Here is a 14487-nt window from a genome sequence, read left to right as displayed (position 1 = left end):
CATGCGCTTGTTGAATTCTGCATCGAGAGACAGGTTACTGGTGATAGTTGAGCCTAGGTAGGTGAACTCTTGAACCACTTCCAGAGCGTGGTCACCGATATTGATGGATGGAGCATTTCTGATGTCCTGTCCCATGATGTTCGTTTTCTTGAGGCTGATGGTTAGGCCAAATTCGTTGCAGGCAGACGCAAACCTGTCGATGAGTCTCTGCAGACACTCTTCAGTGTGAGATGTTAATGTAGCATCGTCAGCAAAGAGGAGTTCCCTGATGAGGACTTTCCGTACTTTGGTCTTCGCTCTTAGACAGGCAAGGTTGAACAACCTGCCATCTGATCTTGTGTGGAGGAAAATTCCTTCTTCTGAAGACTTAAACGCATGTGAGAGCAGCATGGAGAAGAACATCCCAAACACAGCCCTGTTTCATGTCACTCAGGATAGGAAAGGGGTCTGATGAGGCACCGCTATGTTGAATTGTGCCTTTCATATTGTCATGGAATGAGGTGATGATGCTTGGTAGCTTTGGTGGACATCCGATCTTTTCTAGTAGTCTGAAGAGACCACGTCTGCTGACGAGGTCAAAGGCTTTGGTGAGATCAATGATAGCAACGGAGAGGGGCATCTGTTGTTCACGGCATTTCTCCTGTAACTGGTGAAGGGAGAACAGCATGTCAATGGTCCATCTCTCTGCTCGAAAGTCACACTGTGCCTCAGGGTAGACACGTTCGGCCAGCTTCTGGAGCCTGTTTAAAGCGACTCGAGCGAAGACTTTCCCCACTATGCTGAGCAGGGAGATTCCACGGTAGTTGTTGCAGTCACCGTGGTCACCCTTGTTCTTATCGAGGGTGATGATATTGGCATCGCGCATGTCCTGTGGTACTGCTCCCTCGTCCCAGTTCAGGCAAAGCAGTTCATGGAGTGCTGAGAGTATAGCAGGCTTGGCACTCTTGATGATTTCAGGGGTAATGCCGTCCTTCCCAGGGGCTTTTCCGCTGGCTAGAGAATCAGTGGCATCACTGATTTCCAATTTTATTGGCTGTTCGTCCAGCTCATCCATGACTGGCAGAGGCCGGGCTGCATTGAGGGCGGCATCAGTGACAACGTTTTCCCTGGAGTACAGTTCTAGGTAGTGCTTCACCCAGCGGTCCATTTGCTTGCGTTGGTCAGTGATTGTGTCCCCTGATTTAGATTTGAGGGGGGGCGATCTTCTTGATGGTTGGCCCAAAAGCTCTCTTAATGCCATCATACATTCCTCTGATGTTTCCGGTGTCAGAGGCCAGCTGAATATGACTGCATAGGTGTTGCCAGTAGTCATTTGCGCAGCGCCTGGCTGTTCTTTGTGCAGTGCTTCTGGCTGCTTTAAGTGCTACGGATGTTAACTCGCTGGGGGCTTGCTTGTAGTTCAACAGTGCAATGCGCTTAGCGGCTATGACAGGTTCCAGCTCTTCAATGTGAGATTGAAACCAGTCTGCATTCCTCTTCGCACGTTTGCCATAGGTGGTCATTGCGGAGTCATAGATGGCGTCTCTGATGTGGGCCCACTTGGTCCCTGCATCCCCAGTGGGAGTGTTTTGAAGGGCTTTTTCAAGTGAATTTAGAAACTTACGTAACAGTTGTGGATGAGAAATTCTGCTAGTGTTGGTGCGCGGGCGGCCCTTCTGCCTGGAGTGATGCAGCTTCTTTGGTTTGAGTCTAACCTTGCTGCACACCAGGGAGTGGTCAGTGTCGCAGTCCGCACTGTGGAAACTGCGTGTGATTTGAACACTGTTTAAGGCGGCTCGCCTTGTGACGATGAGGTCCAGCTGGTTCCAACGACGTGATCTTGGGTGCCTCCAAGAAACCTGGTGACAGGGTTTAGTGTGAAAGAACAAGTTGGTGATGCAGAGGTTATGATAGGTACACAACTCCAGCAGTCTCTGTCCATTCTCATTCATCCTTCCAATGCCATAGCGCCCAAGGCAGGAGGGCCATGAGTCATGGTCGGCCCCAACCCTGGCATTAAAGTCCCCCAGCAGGAACAGGTGTTCGGTGTTGGAGATGCTACTAATGATATTATGGAGTTCCTCGTAGAACTGGTCTGTAGCTTCAGGTGAGGAGCAGAGTGTTGGAGCATAGATGCTGAGTAGGTGTACTAGACCAGAGGCGGTGAACAGTCGGATGGACAGTAGGCGTTCCGAGCCATTTGAAGGTGGCTCTATCATGCTGAGCAAAGAGTTTCTGATGGCGAAGCCCACTCCATGCTGTCTTGGTTCTTCAGGATCCCTGCCCTGCCAGAAGAAGTTGTAGTCTTGCTCTGCTAGAGATCCACTCGCAGGGAGACGTGTCTCCTGAAGTGCTGCAATGTCCACATTGAATCTACTGAGCTCGTTGTTAATGATGACGGTCTTCCGAGAATCGTTGATTTGTGTAAGGTCTTCCGACAGTCCAGGACACACAGTTCTGACGTTCCAGCTTGCAAAACGAAGGGCTGGTACCTTCTTTCCTTTTTTGGTCATGCGTTTGGTGCAGTGTTGCAGTCCACTTGTCGGGCAATGACCCTGAGCTCCAAGCACCCATTGAAGCCCATTTATACTAATCCTACATTAATCCCACATTCCCTACTACATTCCCACCATTCTCCTACCACCTACCTACACTAGGGGTAATTTACAATGGCCAATTTACCATCAACCTGCAAGTCTTTGGCTGTGGGAGGAAATCGGAGCACTCGGCGGAAACCCACGTGGTCACAGGGAGAACTTGCAAACTCCGCACAGGCGGTACCCAGAACCGAACCCAGGTCGCTGGAGCTGTGAGGCTGCGGTGCTAACCACTGCGCCACTGTGTTGTGCTTAGATTTTGTTTTATAACGCTCCTGTGAAGCACCTTGGGATGTTTTACTACATTAAAGGTGCCATATAAATTCAAGTTTTTGTTGTAGGTAGCTATTGAGTAATGTTGGTTTAGGCGATGAAAAGTTATGTGATTTTTTTTCTACCATCAGGGAATGAGGATATGTTAAGATACTCTGACGGGTATGACAGTGTGGTATTAAGTCATACAGGAAGAGCAGGGCCCAGGTTTGATGTGGAGTCGTCTTATTTCAGCTAGGAGAGTGGGTGGGATTGCCAAAATGAGCCTCAGCATCAGTGGGTGAGGACAGGGGATGAGGAGCAGTGGGAGAGGGAGGGGAAAATGTATGGTACCTGGCCAGTAGTCAAAGAAAAGCCCCTCTGCTGACAAACTTCCTGTGTCAAATGAGGACAGTGTTGGGTTTATCTCCCCTCCCCCTCCCCCCACTCCCCCATGGAAACATAGTCTGCCAACACTCAGACAGGAGGCGTGGTCCCTTTGGCAAAGTATCACGGGGGAGTGGAAGGTGAAGGAGGAAAGGATAAGGTGGAAGGTTGGGAGAGGGTAAGGGGGAGTGAAGGGGGAAAGAGGGGAAGGTAGGCAGAGAGGGAGAGAAGAGGGAATAGGCGACGGAGGGGGAAGAAGAGGGTCTGAGGGAATGGGGAGGGTGAGGGATGAGGGGGAAGGAATGGGATGTGGGGGGAGGAGGGTGAGGGAGGAGGAAGGTGAAGGAATAGGATTTGGGGGAAGAGGAGGGCGAGGGAATGGGATGTGGGGGAAGAGGAGGGCGATGGAATGGGATGTGGGGGAAGAGGAGGGCGGGGGAATGGGATGTGGGGGAAGAGGAGGGCGGGGGAATGGGATGTGGGGGAAGAGGAGGGCGGGGGAATGGGATGTGGGGGAAGAGGAGGGTGAGGGAGGGGGAAGAAGAGGGTGAGGGAGGAGGAAGAGGAGGGTGAGGGAATGGGATGTGAGGGAGGAGGAGGGTGAGGGAATGGGATGTGAGGGAGGAGGAAGAGAGGGTGAGGAAGGAGGAAGAGAGGGTGAGGGAGGAGGAAGAGGAGGGAAGGGATGAATACAGTGATCTATAGCCTTTGCCTGGAACCTAAAGCTGCTGCTTGTGATTGGTCAGGGTTTGTGTTCATCAGTGATGCACATCCTGCCAGTGGACCAATAGGAAGAGAGGGAAGGTGCGGATTGGATACAGTGATTCGGAATGTAACAGTTTGGGGAGCGGGGAATCCCGGAGATAGAACCCGCAGACAGCGCAGCCCGGCCGGGGAATCCCGGAGCGCCGCACAGCAGGACGGGGAGAGCGGAGGTAGGGAGAGGGAGAGGGAGAGGCGGCTGGCTGGAGCCGGGGGGAAGCTGCAGGAACCGGCTGGGGCAGCACCACAGCTCGAAAGAGCAAACCCGCCGGGAGCAGAGCAGAAATACTGCAAAAGGAATTTAAAACAAAATGTGGGAATGTACAGATAATGTGTATCATAAATATATATCATCAACTGTAATATGGACATATGGTCTGTGTGATATAGACTGTAATACATGTGTTTGGCCTGTGTTATAGACTATAATACAGGCATATGTGTGTGATACAGACAGGCATATGGCGTGTATAATATAGACTAATACAGGCATATGTGATGTGGACTTTTAATACAGTCGAATGGCGTGTGATACAGACTGGAGTACAGACGAAGGGCATGTGGGATGTAACCTGGAGTACAGGCGTATAATGTTTGTGACATAGACTGTAATGTGGGCGTGTGGTGTGTTGATATGTTTGTGTTATTAGATGCTGACTCTTAAAATGTTCTAGGCAGTGACACAGTGTCCAGCTGGTTTGCACAGTTGCTTTTTAATGTTTTTTGACTTTGACCCTGAATTGTTTCCCTGGGAAGGCGTCTTAGCTGTTGGGGGAAATTGATGGGATTGAAGGCTGATAAATCCTCAGGGCCTGATGGTCTGCATCCCAGAGTACTTAAGGAAGTGGCCCGAGAAATAGTGGATGCATTGGTGGTCATCTTCCAAGATTCTATAGACTCTGGAACAGTTCCTACAGATTGGAGGGTAGCTAATGTAACCCCACTATTTAAAAAGGGAGGTAGAGAGAAAGCAGGGAATTATAGAACAGTCAGCCTGACGTCGGTAGTGGGGAAAATTCGAGAATCCATTATCAAAGATTTTATAGCAGAGCACTTGGAGAACAGTGGTAGAATCGGGCAGAGTCAGCATGGATTTATGAAAGGGAAATCATGCTTGACAAATGTACTAGAATTCTTTGAGGATGTAACTAGTAGAGTTGATGAGGAGGAGCCAGTAGATATGGTTTATTTGGACTTTCAGAAGGCTTTCGACAAAGTCCCACATAAGAGATTAGCGTGTAAAATTAAAGCACATGGGATTGGGGATAGTGTATTGCGATGGATAGAAAATTGATTGGCGGACAGGAAACAAAGAGTAGGGATAAACGGGTCTTTTTCTGAATGGCAGGCAGTGACTAGTGGGGTACTACAGGGATCGGTGCTAGGACCCCAGCTATTCACAATATATATTAATGATTTAGATGAGGGAACTAAATGTAATATCTCCAAATTTGCAGATGAGACAGAACTGGGTGGGAGGGTGAGTTGTGAGGAGGATGCAGAGAGACTTCAGGGTGATTTGGACAAGTTGAGTGAGTGGGCTAATGCATGACAGATGCAGGACAATTTGGATAAATGTGAGGTTATCCACTTTGGTAGCAAAAACAGGAAGGCAGATTATTATCTGAACGGCTATAAACTGAGAGAGGGGAATATGCAGCGAGACCTGGGTGTTCTCATACACCAGTCGCTGAAGGTAAGCATGCAGGTGCAACAGGCGGTAAAAAAGGCAAATGGTATGTTGGCCTTCATAGCAAGAGGATTGGAGTACAGGAGCAGGGATGTCTTTCTGCAATTATACAGGGCCTTGGTGAGGCCACACCTGGATTATTGTGTGCAGTTTTGGTCTCCTTATCTGAGGATGGATGTTCTTGCTATAGAGGGAGTGCAGCGAAGGTTTACCAGACTGATTCCTGGTATGGTGGGACTGACGTATGAGGAGAGATTGAGTCAGTTAGGATTATATTCGCTGGAGTTCAGAAGAGTGAGGGGAGATCTAATAGAAATCTATAAAATTCTAACAGGATTTGACAGGGTAGATGCAGGAAGGATGTTCCCGATGGAGGGGGAGTCCAGAACCAGGGGTCATAGTCTAAGGATACGGGGTAAACCTTTCAAGACTGAGATGAGGAGAAATTTCTTCATCCAGAGAGTGGTGAGCCTGTGGAATTCACTACCACAGAAAGTAGTTGAGGCCAAAACATTGTAAGTTTTCAAGAAGGAGTTAGATATAGCTCTTGGGTCTAAAGGGATCAAAGGGTATGGGGCGAAAGCCGGAACAGGTTACTGAGTTGGATGATCAACCATGATCATAATGAATGGCGGAGCAGGCTCGAAGGGCCAGATGGCCTACTCCTGCTCCTATTTTCTATGTTTCTGTGATATATTTATTGGATCAATCGTTCAGAAAGCCTGCTGGGTCCCCGACAGCACATTATGTTCCTGAGGTACATGATGCTCATACGGGAGTGAATAGGGAGGAGCCGTTGGGCCATTAGATGGAAAAAAAAATCATTTTTATAGTGTCTTCCATGATCGAATGTCCCAAAGTGCTTTACAGCCAGTGAAATATTTTTAAAGTGTAGTTACTGTACTATATTGTCAATGTGCTGTTCATTTTGAATGGGGATAATAGACTTTGGGTCAAGGTAACAGGAGTTTATTTACAGGGGTCTTATCTGTAAGGTATCTACATGAACACTGAAAAACATGAAGTTCAGACTCGTGACATCACGTCCTGTGATGATGCTTAAGGTCTATATACATAATCTACCCAGCAACAGCTTATGTACATTATACTATGTCTCTTTCCCCCCCCACCCCAGTTTCTTGACTTCGTTCATCAGGTCTGTTATTCTGTGGGGTTCTCATGACTCTACATAGTGTGTTCTTCTTTCACTTGTTTGGGGTATTGGGTCTTGCAGTTCTGACTTTCCTGTGGGTGAATGGGACTACTGGATGACTCGGGTTCTCTTCTTTCGCTGTAGTCTGGGTGAACTGCTGTTGATTGTATCACTGGTTCATCAGTGCTGTCTGGTAGCTGATTCTCTTGATCTTTCCCGAATGTGTTTTTTCTGAGATGTCAGTACCAGTGATCATCTTCTTCTGCTTATCCATCCTTGGTCTGTCTTGACTGTAGGATTGAGGATATGGAGATTTCTCCATCACTTTCCCCATATTGACCCTGATCTTTAATCCAAACAAAATCTCCAGGTTGAAGGTTTGCTTGATATCTTTTTTTGGCTCCGTAGCGTCTATCATGGTTCTCCATTTGTGTTGACCTTTCTTTCTCTTCTCTCTCCCTCACCCTTTCCTAGTCCTCTGCACCGATTCATGGCTGAAGGGTGCTTGGGAGTTGTGGGTAGTTGTGTCCTCAACCTCCTACCCATCAGCAACTCGCATGGAGCCAGCCTGTTCAGGACTGGCGTTGATCGGTAATTTAACAGTGCTAGCTGACAATCTTCATTCTTTTTCAGTAGCATCATCATGGTTCGAACGCCTCTCTCCACTTCTCCATTGCCATGGGGGTACCTCAGTGAACTTGTAACATGGGCAAACCCATACATTGTGTAATGCTGGAAGGCTTCATTGGCGAATTGTGGACCATTATCAGAGATCACTAGGCCTGGGAATGCCATGTGTGGCAAAAATCTCTTTCAGTGATTTTATTACGGCTTCAGAACTCTGGCCATGGATTGGTTTGACTTCGACCTATCTAGAGTAATAATCAACAACAATGAGGAAAATCTTCCCTTTATATTCAAACCGATCCATTCCCAGCCGCTCCCATAGCCTGGGTGGACACTAGGGCGACATCAGTGGCTCTTCAGAGTCCTGTCTGATAGCACATGTAATATAATTGGAAATCATGTCTTAGATCTTCTTGGAAAACCCTCAGTCATCATACCGAGTTCCTAGCTCTTGCTGTACACTTGGTGATTCCTAAGTGCCCTTGGTGTCGTTTCACTAGGATGTCTAACCTTAAAGCCCTTGGAATGACTAGTAAGTCGTCAATAATGGTAAGATGGCTTTGTTGTTTGTGATACTTTCTTAGGATTGGTTATTGGCATATATTCTGGCCAACCCCCTTGACAAAACTCTCCTACTTTTTTGCAGACTTTGTCCTCTTTCTGTAGGTTTCTATTTTGGTGTAATCTTTGAGCAGTTGCCAGCAAATCTTCAGTTATAGCTAAAGCAAAGGCTTCTGCTTCCTCCAAGAATGAGACATCTCCCACTTCAGCTAGATCAGCTGATGCTCCCAATAATGTGTCAGCTGTCACCTGAAATTTCCCTGGGACATATTCAGTTGTTGTGTCACATCTCATTGGTCGTAATCGAAATCTCTGTATCCTTGAGGGTAATTTTGCTCACTCCTTGGAATTAAGTAACGTTGCTAGTGCCTTGTGATCAGTTTCGATCTTGGCCTTAAGGCCAGTACGTAGTCCGAAAATTTTTCGCATGCTCACGTTGCTGCTAATGCTTCCTCTTCAATCACTGCGTACCTTTGTTCTGTTTCTGACAGTGAACGAGAGGCAAAGTACACCGGCCTGCGTTGTCCACCTTTTTGAATCTGGAACAGGGCTGCACCTAATCCTGTTGATGATTCGTCTGCTGTAATAATGGTCACTAGTTCGGGATCATAATGAGCCAAAACTGCTGGTGAAGTCAACATTTCCTTAATCTACTTGAAAGAATTTTTCTGGCGTTTTCCAGCCCCCCACCCCATCAGCACCAGGCATTGCTATTCTTTAGCAGTTGTGGTAAAGGCTCATTAATAGTTGCTAGATTTGGTAGGAATTTCCCTACCTGGTTAACCAAACCCATGAATCACTGTAAATCTGTTATATTCCTTGGCTCTGGGAAATCCTTTTATTGCCTTTGTCTTCTGTGGATCTGTCATGATTCCAGATCCATCAATTATGTGGCCAAGGGACCTCACTGTTGACTGAGAGAATACACACTTGTCATTTAATCTGAGACAGGCCTCTTGTCATCTGTGTAATTCCATTCTTACCCTTGTGTTGTGCTCCTCTTGGTTTGCTTCATGAATCTGAACATCATCCATGTAGCAGATGATTCCCTCCAAGCCTTCGAGGATTGTTGACATTGTCTGCTGGGGTATCTCTGGTACCGATGCAATACCGAATGGCAATCTTTTGAAACAGAATCTACCGAAGGGTGTGATAAAAGTGGTGAACAGTTCAGACTGCTCATCTAAAGGCAACTGCCAGAACCTGCTATTTGCATCCAACTTGGTGAATGTGAAATAAAAACTAGAAATGCTGGAAATACTCAGCAGGTCTGGCAGCGTCTGTGGAGAGAGAAACAGAGTTAACGTTTCAGGTCAGTGAAGCTTCTTCAGAACTGTTCAGAACCTGCTGAGTATTTCCAGCATTTCTTGCTTTTATTTCAGATTTCCAGCATCAGCAGTATTTTGCTTTTATTTTGGTGAATGTGAAGCTTTCCCCCAATTTGCAAGGTTGTCGTCGGCTGACGCCTTACTGTGACACTGTCTCTTTGTCCCTGTCTGTCTCTGCAGCTTTATTGAGTTGGGTTAGGTCCACACAAATCCTAATAGACCCACTTGGTTTCCTTACTGGAACCATCCCAGAGCATCACCTAGTGGATTTAGTCATTGCGGAGGTAACTCCTTGGTTTAACATGGCATCAGTTGTCTCCTTCACCTTTTTCTAGGGTGGATGTGGGACCTTTCTCAGTGTGAACAAACATACCCGTTCTGCCTTTTTGTTGAGAGTAATATGATACTTCATTTTTAATTTCTCTAAACCTTTGAATAATTTGGGTATTCTGCTCTAAAATTGCTGAGCTGTTTCTCCAGTCCTTTGATATCTTCTACACTGCGTAACAGCTGTAAGGGTAGACAAGCTTTCTTACTAGTACTGAACAGGCTTGGTTCCTAATAACAAAGAGGATTTTCGGAATGGTGTTATTTCTGTGTTAAAGTTGTCTGTATTTCTCCTACAACCTTCAATTGAATCCCTCCTGGCCCGTAAAATTTCTTGTTGGTTTTCCTCAACCCTTCCTTCCTCAGCAAAGGTGTTTGGTCAGACAGGATAGAAACTTCTGCTCCTGTATCTAACTTGAAATTAGTTTTATTTTTCGCCCCCACTAAGATTTCTGTTTCCCAGCACTTTTTGCTTTTCCCTTCCAATTCTCCAAGGAAGGGAGTGTTGATTGCTTGTCCCTCTTTTATTTCCTTTTTCTTTTTACTAGTCTGCAGCGTTTGTTTCCTGCTGCAACAGACCTGCTGAAAGTGCTCCCTTCTCTTGCACAAGAAACATTCAGCTTCACTGGCCGGGCACTTTTCCGGCCCGTGCCACTCCCCAATTCTGTGTTGCTGCCTGTAGGTGTCTTTCCTGCCTCTTGGGCTTTCTGGCACCAGTATTCTCTGCCTTCTCTACGGACTCCACTGATTCCAGAATTTTCGAGGCTGGGCGCTCCCGATTTGCCCCCTGAACTAGTAGTCAATTTAAACTTTTGGACTTCTGCCTGTCTGCTCAATAGAATGGCTTTTTGCAAAGTCAAATCCTCTTGACTGGAGCTGGTCTAACAGCACTTTGTCTATAACCCCAACTATTATTCTGTCCTGAATCAGTTCCTCTTGCAGAGTCCCGTAGTCCCAATCCTCAGCTACTTTATATAGATCATTAATGAGTGAATTGATACTTTCACCGACTTTTTGGGTCGGTTTGTTGAACTTAGCCCTTTCCACAATTATGTTCTTTCTGATCTGAGAGTATCCCTGCAATGCTTTAATCACTTTGCCATATGGGCTTTCATTTTCATCGATTTTCCCCAGGGTAGTCAGAATGTCGTCCGCACTGTCTCTGATGGCATAAAGCAAAACAGTGACTTGTTCTCTGTCCGATCGTGCTGTTGAACCCGACACAGAATGGTACCTGTCGAACCTTTGAATCCATCTCGGCTGGTTGGGCCTTGCAGCTCACTTGAAGTTCTCTACTAAGGGTATCGACTTTTCCAAATGTTCGCCTGATGTTTCGATCTCCCATTTTTTTTTACGCTGCAAAAGTCATTTTTACCCCTGTCACCATGTACTATGTATTTTTTTTATTCATTCGGGGGATATGGGTGTTGCTGGCCAGGCCAGCATTTATTGTCCATCCCTAATTGCCCTTGAGAAGGTGGTGGTGAGCTGCCTTCTTGAATCGCTGAAGTGCATATTGTGTAGGTACACCCACAGTGCTGTTAGGAAGGGCGTTGCAGGATTTTGACCCAGCGACAGTGATATAGTTCCAAGTCAGGATGGTTTATGACTTGGAGGGGAACTTGCAGGTGGTGGTGTTCCCCCGCATCTGCTGCCTAGGTGGTAGAGGTTGCAGGTTTGGAAGGTGCTGTCTAAGGAGCCTTGGTGCTTTGCTGCAGTGCATCTTGTAGATGGTACACACTGCTGCCACTGTGTGTTGGTGGTGGAGGGAGTGAATGTTTGTGGATGGGGTGCCAAACAAGCGGGCTGCTTCGTCCTGGATGGTGTCGAACTTCCAGTGTTGTTGGAGCTGCACCCATCCAGGCCAGTGGAGAGTATTCCATCACACTCCTGACTTTTGCCTTGTTGATGGTGGACAGGCTTTGGGAAGTCAGGAGGTGAATTCCCAGCCTCTGACCTGCTCTTGTAGCCACGGTATTTATATTGTCAGTGTGCTGTTAGTACTGAATGAGGATAATAGACTTTGGTCAAAGTAACAGGACTTTATTTACTGGGGTCTTATCTCTAAGGTATCTACATGAACACTGAGCAACAGTTCAGACTAGACATCACGTCCTGTGATGCAGCTTAAAGTCTATGTACATAATCTACTCAGCAACAGCTTATATACATTATGCGACAGTTACTGCTATAAAGTAGGAAACACAGTAGTTAATTTATGCACAGCAAGCTCCAACAAACTTAAATGTGATAGTGACCAGATAATCTCTTTTTAGTGGTGTTGATTGAGGGATAAATGTTGCCCAGGAAACTGGGGAGAACTCCCCTGCTGATCATCAATATAGTGCCATGGGATATTTTACATCCACCTTTTTAGATGTTATCTGTAGCTCAGTTGATAGCACTCGCCTCTGACCCAGATGGTTTAGGTTCAAGTTCCACTCTGACTAGCACACAAAATTCAAGGTTGACACTGCAGTGCCATACTGAGGGAGTGCAACACTGCCAGAAGACAGCCCCGCCTATCCTCTCAGATGGATGTAAAAGATCCCGTGGCACTATTTTGAAGAGCAGTGGAGTTCTCCCCAGTGTCCTGAGCAATATTAATCCTTCAACTAACATCACAAAACCAGGTTATTTGATCATTGTCACATTGCTGTTCGTGGGAGCTTGCTGTGCGCAAATTGCCTGTGTTTTCTACCTTACAACAGCAACTGCACTTCACAAGTATCTCTTTGGCTTTAAAGCACTTTGGGATGTCCTGAGGTTGTGAAAGGCGCAGTGGTTAGCACCGCAGCCTCACAGCTCCAGGGACCCGGGTTCGATTCCGGGTACTGCCTGTGTGGTGTTTGCAAGTTCTCCCTGTGTCTGCGTGGGTTTTCTCCGGGTGCTCCGGTTTCCTCCCACAAGCCAAAAGACTTGCAGGTTGATAGGTAAATTGGCCATTATAAATTGTCACTAGTATAGGTAGGTGGTAGGGGAATATAGGGACAGGTGGGGATGTTTGGTAGGAATATGGAATTAGCGTAGGATTAGTATAAATGGGTGGTTGATGTTCGGCACAGACTCGGTGGGCCGAAGGGCCTGTTTCAGTGCTGTATAATCTAATCTAATCTAATATAAATGCAGGTCTTTTTTTCGTTTGTGCTCAGGAGTGAGACTTGGATCCACGGCTTTCTGACTCGGGTGAGAGTGCCATCACTGAGCCACGGCCGGTACTGAAATCAGACAATGAAAAGAAGTCAGGCATGTGACTAGTTGAGGTAGTGCAGAGATAGGGACATCTGGAGATAAGGGAGATGAGTAGATTGATTCAAGACATGTAAACATTGGAATAGCTGAATAACAAAAGACCAGAGTCCATCTGGTCTCCTCCTTCCACCCTGGGAGTCAGGTGTTACAACAATAATGGAGTCATTGATTAATTGCAGCAATCGATCTCTATTAGTTAGTCTACAATAGAGGTAGACATGAGGTGAGGAAAACCTCCACTGGTGGGGAGCTTTGGGAATCAAAAGTCCAAAACTACCTTAAAAGCAAAATACTGCGGATGCTGGAAATCTGAAACAAAAACAAGAAATGCTGGAATCACTCAGCAGGTCTGGCAGCATCTGTGGAAAGAGAAGCAGAGTTAACGTTTCGGGTCAGTTTCGGGCCAGTTCCGAAGAAGGGTCACTGACCCGAAACGTTAACTCTGCTTCTCTTTCCACAGATGCTGCCAGACCTGCTGAGTGGTTCCAGCATTTCTTGTTTTGGTCCAAAACTACCTGTTGCTCCCGACTCGCCTCATGTCCCATTTCAAATCACTCACCTTCTGGACCCCAAAGTATTCTCGAAGAAATCCATGTAACCCACATTCCAATGATTCAATATGATCTGTTCCACTGTCTCCTTCGAGGACCTGTTCTATTGATGGGACCATTCACACACTGAAATACTGTTATAGAGTCATAGAGAGATGCAGCACTGAAACAGGCCCTTTGGCCCACCGAGTCTGTGCCGACCATCAACCAGCCATTTATACTAATCCTACATTAATCCCATTTTCCCTACCACATCCCCACCTTCCCTCAATTCTCCTACCACCTACCTATACTAGAGGCAATTTACAACGGCCAATTTACCTATCAACCTGCAAGTCTTTGGCTGTGGGAGGAAACCGGAGCACCCGGCGAAAACCCACGCGGTCACAGGGAGAAATTGCAAACTCCGCACAGGCATTACCCAGAATCGAACCCGGGTCGCCTTCATTAGCTTTTGTACCACTCCAGATTAGCCATTGTGCTTGTTCTGAGACTGCTGTCGGGTTTTTAGGGTTTCTCGCCCTATCCCAGTGCTGGAACTAAAATGGACTGTTTCTCCCTAGGTTCAGGAGCACTGGGATTTTCTACCCTGGGGCATTAATATAATTCCGAGAGCCTTTAGTAGGATCCCAGCATTTTGGAGACGTGGGTGGGGTGGGGCCAGGAAATTGATGCCCATCCAGATGCGTCTCTGGTACATTGGGCTGTCTGATAGCTGAGCTTTCCAAGTATCTATGGAGATTAATGGCCAGTATCTCTTGGTTAAACTTGGACATCCTTGGGTGGGGTTGAAACTAAAATAATGACAGACCTTTTGAGTCTTGGTGTGTCTCGGGACCCCTGCAGACCCCCTCCCCCCACCCCACTCCCTAGGTCAGTAGGGGCACTCCATAGGTCCACGTTTCATTGGGTGCCTGGGGTGTCCAGTGAGAGTTCCTTCTGCAAAAGCAAGGTGGGAACGACCACTTCCGCCTCCTTTTCTCTTCTGTGATCGAGCTGTCAAGGACTAGCTCCAACCCCA

At 46.9% G+C, this 14487-nt stretch overlaps 1 protein-coding gene across 5 annotated transcripts in view; it reads left to right on the top strand.

Moving 5' to 3' along the window:
- The first annotated feature begins 4011 nt into the window (after nucleotides 1-4011).
- Nucleotides 4012-14487, top strand: part of tp53bp1 (tumor protein p53 binding protein, 1) — a 119709-nt gene continuing 109233 nt past the window's right edge. For all 5 annotated transcript variants that reach the window (XM_068015552.1, XM_068015553.1, XM_068015554.1 and 2 more), the window contains exon 1: nucleotides 4012-4150. The gene's annotated coding sequence lies outside the window, so the exon portion shown is untranslated. The remainder of the gene's footprint in view (nucleotides 4151-14487) is intronic.

The sequence above is a fragment of the Heterodontus francisci genome, chromosome 35, assembly GCF_036365525.1.
Source record: "Heterodontus francisci isolate sHetFra1 chromosome 35, sHetFra1.hap1, whole genome shotgun sequence".
In the NCBI taxonomy this organism is placed as follows: domain Eukaryota; kingdom Metazoa; phylum Chordata; class Chondrichthyes; order Heterodontiformes; family Heterodontidae; genus Heterodontus; species Heterodontus francisci.
The sequence above is the reverse complement of the archived record's forward strand: the minus strand, read 5'-3'. Positions and strand labels throughout refer to the sequence as shown.